We start from the raw sequence: 12,640 nt of genomic DNA, 5'->3' as shown, positions 1-12,640 counted from the left end.
CAGCAGCAGGAGGCCCCATTAGCTAAAGTGGTGCTTCAGGTTAAGAACAGTTTCAGGTTAAGAACGGACCTCCGGAACAAATTAAGTACTTAACCCAAGGTACCACTGTATTCTATTCCAACAGAAAGGACCATTCTGAAGCACAAAAACTTGACATAGGCTGCCTACTGATGAAGGATATTGTAGCTGTTTAATTCGTTAATTACATTTCCACACATGCTACATACCGCAACATCTCAATAACATTTTTTTTTTTTGTAATATTGAACGAGAACAGTTTCCCTTTACAGTAAAGGTAAAGGGACCCCTGACCATTAGGTCCAGTCGTGACCGACTCTGGGGTTGTGGCGCTCATCTCGCTTTATTGGCCAGCATATGGCCAGCATGACTAAGCCGCTTCTGGCGAACCAGAGCAGGACACGGAAACACCGTTTACCTTCCTGCCTATTTATCTACTTGCACTTTGACGTGCTTTCGAACTGCTAGGTTGGCAGGAGCAGGGACCGAGCAACGGGAGCTCACCCCGTCATGGGGATTTGAACCGCTGACCTTCTGATCAGCAAGTCCTAGGCTCTGTGGTTTAACCCACAGCGCCATCCGCATCCCTTTTTCCTTTTACAAGACAACTTAATATTTTGAAAAAAAAACAGACCTACCTCTATCTGCTTAGGAAAAGGGAAACTATCTTTATTATATTCCTCATGTTTATTAAACAGATGTTCAAGCCTTCCAAGGCATATCAATTTAACTGGAGATTTCTGGGACAAATGTAGGTAACAATAGTCTTGTCTTTGTTGTTGACTCACAAGGAGACATAAAAAGAACCTGCTGGATCAGGCAATGGCCCAAATGCCTTTGGGAAGCCTGCAAGCTGGACTCCAGCACTCTGCCCACCTGTGATTCCTGGCACCTGGTATTCTGAGGCATAAGGCCTCTGACAGTGGAGGTAGAACATAGCCATGACTAGCACCATGGATAGCCTTGTCCTCCCTGAATTTGTTGAGTCTTTTACCCCAAGCAGTCCAAGCCACCATTGCCTCCATAATTTAATTATGTGCTGCATGACGTACTACTTTCTTTTATCTGTCCCAAATCTTCCATCATTTGGCTTCATTGGTCCTGGATCACTTGTGGCTGGAAGTGTGTTGGCAAAGGCAAGCTCAGAGTGTTCATCTCTTCCCCCAAAGTCTGGATTCCTTGTAGTTAATGGGAAGAGGGAATGAAATTGTAGTATTAACAACCCTACCACAGGCATTTTATAAATTGTTCTTACGTGGGCTTCCTTGGCATGTATGTTTGAGCTTAGAACATACTAGAACAATTGAGCTCACTGCCTCAAATGTAGTCTTAGGGTTGTATCCAATGCTAGTCCTACACAAACTGGACTCACCAAAGTTAATAGGCATGACTAACTTAGGTTCATTAATTTCACTAGGTCTACTTTGCATAGAACTTAGTTGGCTAAGAGAAGATAGACTTTTACCAGACTGTGCACTGTACAATAGCCACTCAGTTTCACAATCTCACAATTACAGATTTTCTAATGTTTTTAAAAAGCTACTTTTACCTCAGTTTTTATTGACATATTAATTTAGCTATGATTTCGTTTATAAGATGTGTTGAGATGTTCCCAAACTTCACCTATGATGGCTATCTCTTGAGATTCTGAAAAGTATTCAATAACCTAGGGAAGTATGTCAAAACAGTGTGTGTTATGTGGTAATTTTTTTCATTAATTTTAATTACTGTCATTCTGTTTGGTAGTTAGCATCCTTAGCCCTTCGTCTCCCCAGAACACGCTGGGATTTATGCCAGTTTTGTTATCATTCACTGGTTCCCTCAAGCACTGTTTAATAATGGAAGTGCTTTAACATGTTTTAATAAAAAGTGTAAATGTGCTGAAAGAGTTGTGAATGAGAAGGAAACTATACTGTAAACCAAATATATAAATCCTCAATATGTTTCATTTCAAATAATGTGAGACAGGGAACTCACAGATGACTTGCTGTGTCAAGGAAGTATCTTTGTAAATGGTAAGAATATGATGAAATGTTTCTAGATGTGTGAAAAGAGAATCAAAGTATCACACTCTCCTCATAAAGCAAATACAGTATTAAATTATCTACATAGATGTATTTATTAGAGCCACATGGAAAAAGCACAGAAAATCAAATATGAGCAGAAGTGACCTCACTCTCATATGTTTGAATGCAACAAACTAGCCCCTTTTTTGCAGTTGCTTTCATTGTTCGGCACATGAAGAGATGTATCGCTCAGTATCAGCAGAATTAGAGAAGACACTCTATGCCTTGAAATAGAGCAAAGTTGATCCTGCACCAGCTTTTAGTATTATCAGAAAATCTGTATGTTGTGCAATCTCCATTACATTCTCAAGCAAACATTAGTAAAATGTGTAGTAAGCGAAAGCATAACAAAGGAAGTCACATTCCTAAGTTTTAGAACTTTATTTAAAGGCTAGTGTCACAAATTAATGCACAATTTCAGTCTCTACTGTTCTGTGTTGGACTCTACCCTTCACTCTTTCAAGAATTCCCTCGCTTAGATGAATTGGGGCTGGATGTAGAAAGAGTAGCTTACCCAAAGCCCACCAGTAGGCTTTAGGATTGAGAAGACACTTGGTCTTTCTCACACCCAAAACCAAGATTTTCTCCTTGATTCCTTGGCTTGTGGTTCACATCGGGGTGGGCAAATCGGCTCCACCTCTTTGTGGGGATGCATTGCGGGTGAGCCACCAAGCCTCCCCCCTCAGCATGGGGGGGACGACTGCGTCCCACCTTACGCTGGGGAGGCCCGGCTATACCAGTTAGCCAAGCAGCCAATCAGGCGGCTTGGGGGGCATGGCTGGGGCCAATTTAAACCATGGTGTGACACTGAATCACCCCTTTTCAGCCTCATGCCGTGGATCCCTCCCACCCTTTGTTCAGGTTGTGTCATTGGCCTTGCTATGGACTTCAGTTGGTTGCCATTGAGGGGCCTGGTAGGACTTTTTCCACTTGGCAAATTGGCACTGGCCACTTGGTTTTTGCCTACCTCGTTGCAATCATCACAACTTTGTAAGGTTTGGCGGTTAGGCACTGGAATAGCAATGCATGGGGGAGGGGAGGTGCAGCCATCACCTGCCCCTCCGTGCTCAAGAGTATTCCGTTAAAGGAATCCGGGGGTGTGGATCTTGTCCGAAGCCTGAGGAGGGGCTAGGGCCATGCCACAACCCTGTCAGGAACCTAGGGGATGCTCAAGTCGATCCACATTGGTGGGGCTTCCCCTACTGGTTGTTTACCCTTACCAGACTTCCTGCAAGGCGGGCAGGATTCAGATATAGTCTGTTGATGCCGATGCCTAAACCAATACCGCTCACATTCTGCAACCAATAAAGTTGTGGCCTAAATTTTGCCCATTCACATTAACCTAAAATTCTGTGTCTTTGTGTCTCATGGGGGTCGCTTGGGGCTTTGACATGCAAATACGTATGGTTTCTTTTTCCCAATCTTAAATTTACTTTTCCACATTTCCACATGAGTTTGCGGATTTGATTTTTTAAAGTCCACAGGAAAATTCATCAGCATTTTACTTCAAATTTCTCCTAACAGACACCACTTTGCAAAACAATTTCTCTTAATATGTCCCCCGCCCCACTAACATATACATTTATATTTTGGAAAAGTGTAAATTTCAAAGGTTTTCTGTGCTTCAGTTCGCATCTTGTCATGGAAAGTGCAGATTAGGTAAGTTTGCTTTTAAAAGTGATATGAACCAAATTTCTCCCACATCCCATGACATCTATCAGACCACAACACAGAGGGTGATTTCTAGGCCCATAATGTGGGGAAAAGGGGGCTTGTGAGGGACTTCCTTCTACACCTGTGGACTTCTGTCTCTACCCTTTGGAGCATCATAGGATTGCTCTCTCAAGGACTTTGTTTATAGAACACTTTGGTTTAGAAGACTATGCGATTTGTGCCTATAAATATAATTTAGTTTATGGGTGTTGCTTTAATTACAAATGGATAAGAAGCTATATCTACCAAAAATAATGAATGAATTTACTTTCTTATATAATTATAAAGTGCAGACAGGCTACTGTGAGAAAGTACACATATATGGGAGGGAAATGCTCAAGGGAATAGCAACAGTAAATATCTCCATTGCTCATTTCTGCTATGTATGTGAAAACCATATCCCAGATATTATTTACACCGCCTGTAGTAATGAATTGAAAAATTATGTTTCAACTAGATCCAACATGGTCATACACAGCTTCTATGCAGAAGTATAATGAAAAGCTACTTGAGCTGTCTTGTAGGATTGGGTGAAAACTATTGAATTCATTGTGTTTCTGTAAAAGCAGTAAAGGGTTTTTATTTATTTAAAATATTTATAGCCCACTCTTCATTACTGAAAAGGCAACCCACCGTGAGCTGCAGCATTAAATCCTTCAAAGACAACAATAAAATAACATGTGCAGCAACAAAACCAATAAAATTTCATCAGAGCAAAAGCCTGACCAAATAGGTGGGTTTTAACTGCATACCCCCGCAAGTGTCCCAATCTTCCAGGGACAGTCCTGGAATTTGGAAAACCATCCTTGCTTGTGATTTGCCCCTAGTTCCCCCATCAGTGCTGCCGTTGCCAAGCTCAGGGAGGAGGGTGCAAGGAAGCATCCCATTGCCTCTCCATGTCCGCCGCTGCTGGGCTCCTGCTTTGATGATGAGCAGAGGCTGCTGCCACTGAGGCCCAGCCCTGTGTGATGCGCTACTCTGAGGGGCAGGCAGAGGACAGGGCTACCCTGGGAGGGAAGAAAGGGAGAGCAGAGCAGAACATAATGAGTCTTGATTTTTATTTTTAAAAATGCTTTGTGTTTCCGCATCTACTCTTGCTGCTTTGCCAATCTACCAAAAAGCAAAATAATATCAGGATTAAGAGGTTCTCTCAGGGCGGTGGATGACATGTGTGCTGTGTCTTGTTGGTGTAATGGTGCTGGCACTTGACCTTCTCCTTCTGATAGAAAAGTCTCTGCTGGGGGAGACAAAAATGGGGGGCGGGTTTGAGGAGGGTCAGTGGGGGGGGGAGTGAGAAATGTCCCATTTTCATCTGACAAATGTTGGCGTGTGTGTTCTTTAGCGGTCACTTGTAGCCAAGTAAGATTGTCTTCCATGATCACGGTTTTAACAGTGAGTCCGTAAATGACTGTGGAGGCCAATTCTGGATCCACACGTCCTTCCACAGTCGGGACATGGTGAGGGTTTGCCAAGCGTGCCTTCCTCTTAGCGCATTTCTCCCTTTCATCCTGAGTTTGAGTGTCTTCAAAGCCCATGACACCTCCAGTTGGAGTGCTCGCAGGCCAATGTTGTCGGTGTTTATATTGGAGTGTTTGTAACTGGACCCCGAAGCACATAATGGTCAGTGCCAGCCTTATTTGCGAGGGGAAGGAAATTCATGAGGAATGTTTGCACTGAGAATGCCCTTGCCTGCATAGCTGTATTAATGAATTTGAGGACAGGGTGACACTGCCAAGAGAGCAACTTGGGGCAAGTCTATATAGGAGCAGGCACTCTGCCAAGTATCTGGGTCCCAAGCTCTTTTAAGTCTTTGGATGTCAGTACACATACCTTGAGTCTGGCATAGTAGCAGCCAGAATCTTGTACCTGACTTAGAAGCAAATAGGTTGCTACACTCACCATAAATCACTGTGCTGCGAGAACCTAATTAAGTGCTAATAATGCTATTTTATTTACTCCTGGAATCTATAACTGGGGAGTCAATGGAATGTGTGTGCTACTTTGAATTGAGCATGAAACAGCATAACTACTAAATAAGATGAGCATGAAGTCTATGAACCCTTGCATTGCTCTATTAATAGGGCTCATAAACTCATTACCCAAGCAGTGAGACTCCTGCATCTCATGGTGAGTGAGCCCCATCTTGTAGACAGGCTTGCCACAGAGAGCACCGTCATCACATGGAGAGTCTCCACACCCCATGGGATGTTTGTAGCCCTTGCCAGTATGTAGATGCTCAGCATGTTGCTGCTGATTCATACTGTAAGCACTTTTAAGGACTGAAAAAAATAGCATACTTGCCACAGGGATTCCAGCAAAATCAACGGGAGATGGAGAACCACACTTAAATGAGTAACTCTTTCCCTGCAAGTTTTCGCTTGCCTATGATCTGATGAAGAAGGAGCCAGACTGCAGCTAAGTTCCTCCAAGCCAGAATTTGGTGTCTTCCAACATTGGGGAATTTTTGAACAGGAGCCAAATGATGACTATAAATTATTTTCTGTGTAGCAAACATGGCATAGCAAGCACAAGATGGTTGTGTCCAGATGAAGACATGACCTGGCTTCATTTGGACTGGCAGTAAGAAGAGCTGCCAGTCCACATTTTGTAGCTAGAACATGAAGACATATGAAACATGAGAATCTGAATACACAAATTAAGATTCTGAATGAGTACGGTCACTTCAGTTTTATCTCAACTGTAGTCGGAACACCAAACATGCAGCTAAGGCAGCCTTCCCCAACCGGCTGATCTCCAGATGTTGCTAGCATGCCAACATGGTCAAGGATGATGGGAGTTGTAGTCCAAAACACCTGGAAGGCACCAGGTAAGGGAAGCCTGAGCTAAGATATTCCTTCTAAAAACCAAGAATAGCTTAAATTCCAGTGAATAGCAATAGTATCCTACACTTTCTGAATAATAATAAAAACCCACCATGTCCTGCAGGTCCTTCCAGAAACTTCAGTCAACAGACAGAAACGGGATAAAATCTTAATATGGTCTTCCATATTGCATTCTCTCCGCGTCTTTGACAGCAAAGGACTGAAATTCATCAGCTGAAGAAATGATAACACAGACATTACTGACACTCCAGACATATGGACTCATTCTTAATTGTGGCATCCAAGATAGGGATGATTTTATCAGCCAGATGACTGGCAAGCAATGTTCACAATGACCTGTTGATGATTCATTCTCAGGATATGAATGGGAAAGCAGTAACAACCACATCCACCACCTAGAAGAGATATAGTTGACACACCGACAATACAATGGTAAGAGAAAATAACACCTTGACCTTCTTATATCACCACACCATAGACTTTTTGATCAGATTTACTAGGACACTCCTAACATTTCCACTCCAGTCATGATCTTAACTGCCTCACAATTTTTTTCCCTTAGAGTGAGCAGAATATGTCTAAGAGCCACTATATGAATGGGTGCATAGAGCCTTTGAGAGACGGACCATGTCACTGACCAAGCAGCTGTTGACGAGACCATTCTAGGAAAATAGGACACTGCCTTATACCGAGTCAGAACATTGGTCCATCATGCTCAGTATTGTCTACCTTGACCAGGCACCCCCAAACTTGGCCCTCCAGATGTTTTGGGACTATAACTCCCATCATCCCTAGCTAACAGGACCAGTGGTCAGGGGTGATGGGAATTGTAGTCCCAAAACATCTGGAGGGCCGAGTTTGGGGATGCCTGACCTTGACCAACAGCAGCTCACCAGGGATTCAGCTAGATGTTTTTTCTAGCCCTTACTTGGAGATGCTGGGGACTGAATCTGGGACCTTCTGGGTGCAAAGCAGATGCTGTACCACTAAGATATTGCCCTTCCCACACAGGGTCCTTACCATATACTCTGCAGGTCTATTGGACCCATTTCCAGGTGGAGACCATCCTACCAGGAAATGTATTATCCTAATTTGGGGAAAGACTACACACATTTTGGCAACTCATTATTTATTTGTAACAGTCTACTTTCCCACATGTCCTGATTATGAGAACCACAACTGTTTTCAGGCTGAGAATCTGAGCAGGCCACAAGAGAATGGAAGGCAGTCACTACTGGAATGAGTTTCAATCTTTCTAGGGAAAAACCTCCTCATTTCTCCTGTTTCACTCTGTAGGATGAGCACAATGCTGTTTATTTTCATTTGCAGTGGTGTCATGAGCATTAAATCAACATCATGCAAAGCTAAGACCATTTTTGCATTAATATAAATGTGCAAATCACAATATTGCACTTGGCTGCATTTACATCTTGTTCTGAACTGTGATGTGGAAAGCAATGAATAAAAGATCCTTAACCCTACAACTAATTATTCTTGCCTCTAATTGTTTTAACTGGCTGCATTGTGGTATCTTTCTGTATATATTACTTTTCTTTCCATGAGAGCAATCTCAAAAAAGGGCAGGTATTTCCTTCTTTGTAGGCCTACTCCCCAGATTTGTTTAGGCCTACCCTGCGTCTTCATGGTTTCATAATGGGAATTAGAAAGGCGACCCCCACAAAGGAAATGGCTTAAGATTATGCAATTTCCGGGGTGTAAACAGTTAACATAATTTTGAAATAAAATGATCTGATATGAGAACACTTCTGTTTCAGTTTTAAAAACCCGTAAAGATTTGTTATAAGATACTATTCAAAAATAACTAATAACAAATGTGCTCATTATAGCTACTGATAAAATGAAAATTCATGGAATTGCACATATATACCAGATCTGCCAAATTCCCATTAGGAACAGAACACACCCTACTTTAGGCATAGTTTCTGCCCTTGACACTGGGAATTTGGATCTGCCATTTTTGTCTTAGTTCTGATTCATTTTCACATTTCCTGAAGTTTTTCTTTAATGCAGGCCAGATCACGCCATCTAAATTCCGGATTATAACCCCTTTCTCATTTTTAATATTTTTTTAGCTGTGTCTACAAAAAGTGGTAAAATTGTTTCAGACAGAGTTTGTCTATGGTTTCATAAAGGCAGAAAATTGCATGTATCAACAAATTTCAATCAAGTTTCAAAGCTATGCCTTTGAGTAAAAAAAGGAAGTCTTTTGAGGTGGAAAACAAAAATATAAGTATGCTTAAAAATAATAAAAGTAAGTTGTTGTGTGGGGATATGAAAAATATAGTGATATACCCATCCTGAGAACAGAAAATGCTGTATAGGACAGTAAGAGGACTTAAAGGCATCAGTCAAAGGTGATCTGTTTTCCAATTCCACATTCAACCACCAGCAGTGAAATTCTACATGTCTACTTAGAAGTGAGCCTCACTGAGTTACATGGGACTTCATTCTGAGTAGACACATATGAATCAAATAATGTGACTTGGCTCTTATGCTTACACTGTGGCAGCAGTAGGCTTCTTGACGTCCAAATTATATTGCCCCATTGATATAGCGAATGGCTGAACTGCCAATCATTTCCCGGGCTAAAAGGTAACAATGTTATCTAAAATCCTCCACATGAAGCAGCAATCTTGATAAATTATCCTCTTTGTATGATTCCACATTGTCACCTGAGTTCCCAGCAATGACTCACAGGATTGCTGGAGCACCGTTTTAGCCACTCCATGAACCATGTCCAGCCAGCTCACACGTTACTTCCTCATAACTGTACCTATTGGGCTGCGCCATACGGAAGATTTTGAAGAGTAATAAGTGACCCTTTGTTATTGGCTATGAAGATGAGCCCCAACAACATGAAAGTAAGGTAAGTGCAACAAAATTGAGAATTCAGCAACATTTTCTCTCCACTTTGATAATTTTGAATGCAGTTTATTTTCTCATTAATTTCAATGGAATAGATGGAGGAAACGCAAGAACTTATTTTATTCTATTTTTACTCCACAGCACTGTGCTGCTGGTAGGTACATCAGCACAATAGCTCATCAGATGCATATGTGTCCAGACTTGCAGCTGGTTGACCATCAGAGACTGAAAACAGACTGGATTGATCTGAGTGATATTTTGTGAGTGTGAGGGAGAGAGCGAGAGAGAAAGAGAGCGCTAGCTTATGGGTTCTGGCTGAAGGGCTGGCAGGCAAGATACTCTGAGCTACAGAGAAGTCTCCCCTGAGAGACTGTCTTAAGTGGGCAAAAAGTTAATGAATATGTGGGGTGGGGGGCAAGAGAGAGGCTGGGTATTTCTAGATTCAGGGATCGGGGGGGGGGGTCCTAGGATTCTTGGGAGGCTGCTGCCCCTGTTGACCAAGCTGACACCCCTCCCCCATTCAAATACTTCAAGAGCACATCTATCATTTAAGCATGAAGACTGTATTGTTAAATATCAAAGAACATAGCCAGTGGAATGTACAAAATGAAGTCCACCAATGTAGACTAATTTATCAATGGAGTATAACAGTTGGTTAACAGTTACACATTTGTAACAGCAAATACAAAATACAGTTTGGCAATCCTGCACATATTTTTTGTCAGAAAACAATTCATCCAAGAATAATCAACTCCTGGAAATCATTCACTGGCTGCTGGAACTGAACACAATGCACTAGCAGTTAGCTGTGCACCAGTGCTTTCAAATTGTACAGAAGTGACTCAAGAAGGGATGGCTAGCCTTACAAATCCAGGTTGCATGCAGGATAAAATATCACCTACAGGATGAATGTTTCAAGGATTTATATTGCAGGCCAGCTTGTATTGAAAGTCTGGGTTTTGCTTTTCCAGTCAATGATGTCATGCCTAAGCTGGATACTTGTTATCTCGGGGCAGAGTTAATAGACACATTTAACAAAACTGTGTTTGCGCGCCTAGCTTAAAATAATGGTTCTGTTCCAATTCCTAATGTTACCAATGCAAAAGACATTGCTACCCACTGCTCTACTGTTGACAAATGATCAGAAGGAAACATGATAAGCAACACCTAGATATCTGTGGCAATATAACTTGCATGAGCTTTATAGACTAAAATGCATGATTGCTATGATTGCACAAGGAAATGATAGGAATGCTACAATATTTGACAGTTCCATGCTCAGAGCACCCCATTTAGGAGGGTCATATGTATTCCAACGTTTCTTGCAAGTACATGGGAAAAAAGAACCAAATGCAATCCTTAGCATGAAAATCCTGCAAGCTATTGATTGGTATGTGGTTTATAAAACAAAACAACTTTGTAGGTTGGTGGCTTAAGGAGCTAGGCATCAGGAAAGCTCAAGTAATGAATAAAGATCTCCACTGGTTGGGGGAACGTCAGTGATCCGCAGAACCCCTTGACCTTTTCTCATAATTGGATGTAGCAGAATAAATAATGAATATGTAAATGTGCAGGATGCAGAATCCACCTGTTTGGGGCTCAGAATTTATATTTATCCTCCCAACCACATCACAAACCCACACCCCAATGGAAAACCCAACATTAAAATGTAATGGCCTGTTGAATCAGCATCCTATGCCTATGGAAAGCCTGAACACAGGACCATGGCTGGAAGACCAAGTAGGGGGCAGTGGTGGTCCGCACACAATCAAGGCAAAAGGCCAGTAGCTACTAAGGAGGAAAGCTATGTGAGATGAAGCAGGATAGGCAGATGGGTAAGCATGCATGTATGTTGAGACTCTGACAGTGATAATTTGACCTTCTTGCTAAAGAACAGCTTTCGGGTTAGTTCCTACTGACCTCTTGTGTCACATGGTGTACTACTGCGTATGCAAATTCCAGGCCCTTCTTTTGGCTGCTGGGTTGGTGATGCCTAAGCCCAGGGATTCCAGGACAGGATAGCCAGCAAGAGACAATTAATATTAAAGATGTAAGATTTTTGATTAGAAATAAATATATGTAACCTTAAGAAGGGTATGGGGTTGAAGTAGAGAAAAGAACTGAGCATAGCAAAGCTTTAACAACTTACAGCAAAAGGGGAAAACATATCAAAAAAATAATTGGATACACATAAAAAGGCATTCATTAAACTAAGTGTCAAGGATCCACTTAATTGAACAAAATATGTTATTGAATGGCATTGTATGTTGAGATTTAGCACACTGTAAGGAATGTACACAATCTCCATGGTTAAATGCTCATGTCAGTCTTTGCTGCCAAATCCATGAACAAATGAGTTTTCATACTAGTCTTGGCTGAGCTCCTAGAGTAAAATCTTTACTGATGACCTTTACATGCTCTTTTTAGTATGCACTGCACCGAGAACTTACTTCAGCCTAAACAATAGAGCCAAACAAGTTAAAGAACCATCAAATATAAATGGCCACCATACATGGTCCCTAAGTGCATTGAGGAAGTGCAGGGTGTGAGCTGACACAACCACCAGAGACCAGAACCCTCTAATGGAACAAGGCAACTGGGCAACTGGCACATGCAGATGATCTGTTCGTACATCTGAGCATAAAAAGGTCTCCTGATTGGGGCATATAATTTTTTTTAATCAATAATGACTAATAGTGGCAACTTTCTCAGGAGCTACCAATCTGAAATTATTTCCATGCATAGTCCAGCATGAAAATGTCGGCTTCTTGCTTCTGACAGAGTAATCATAATTTTTGCAGGCTCGTGACTAATGTGGGGTTATTTACAAGGCTATTCAAAATCCTGTTTATTTATCTATTACCTACCGTTCTCTTATGCTACATAATTTCAAATACTTCAATATATCCCCTTTGAATTGTGTACTTTTTGATAATAAATGTGGGAAAGTAGCATTGTAACGGTGAGGTAGGCAACATTCAGTTTTAATCAATAACAGGAGATGATGTGTGCATGGGGGGAGATACAATATCAAAGAGCAAACCCACTGATGAAAGTTCAATAATAAAACATTTTGTAACAAACATACATTCTGTATTTTAGCCTAGCAAAAAC

This window comes from Podarcis melisellensis (assembly GCF_964234715.1).
Source record: "Podarcis melisellensis genome assembly, chromosome: 2".
NCBI classification, from domain to species: Eukaryota; Metazoa; Chordata; class Lepidosauria; order Squamata; family Lacertidae; genus Podarcis; species Podarcis melisellensis.
Note: the sequence above shows the minus strand (reverse complement) of the source record.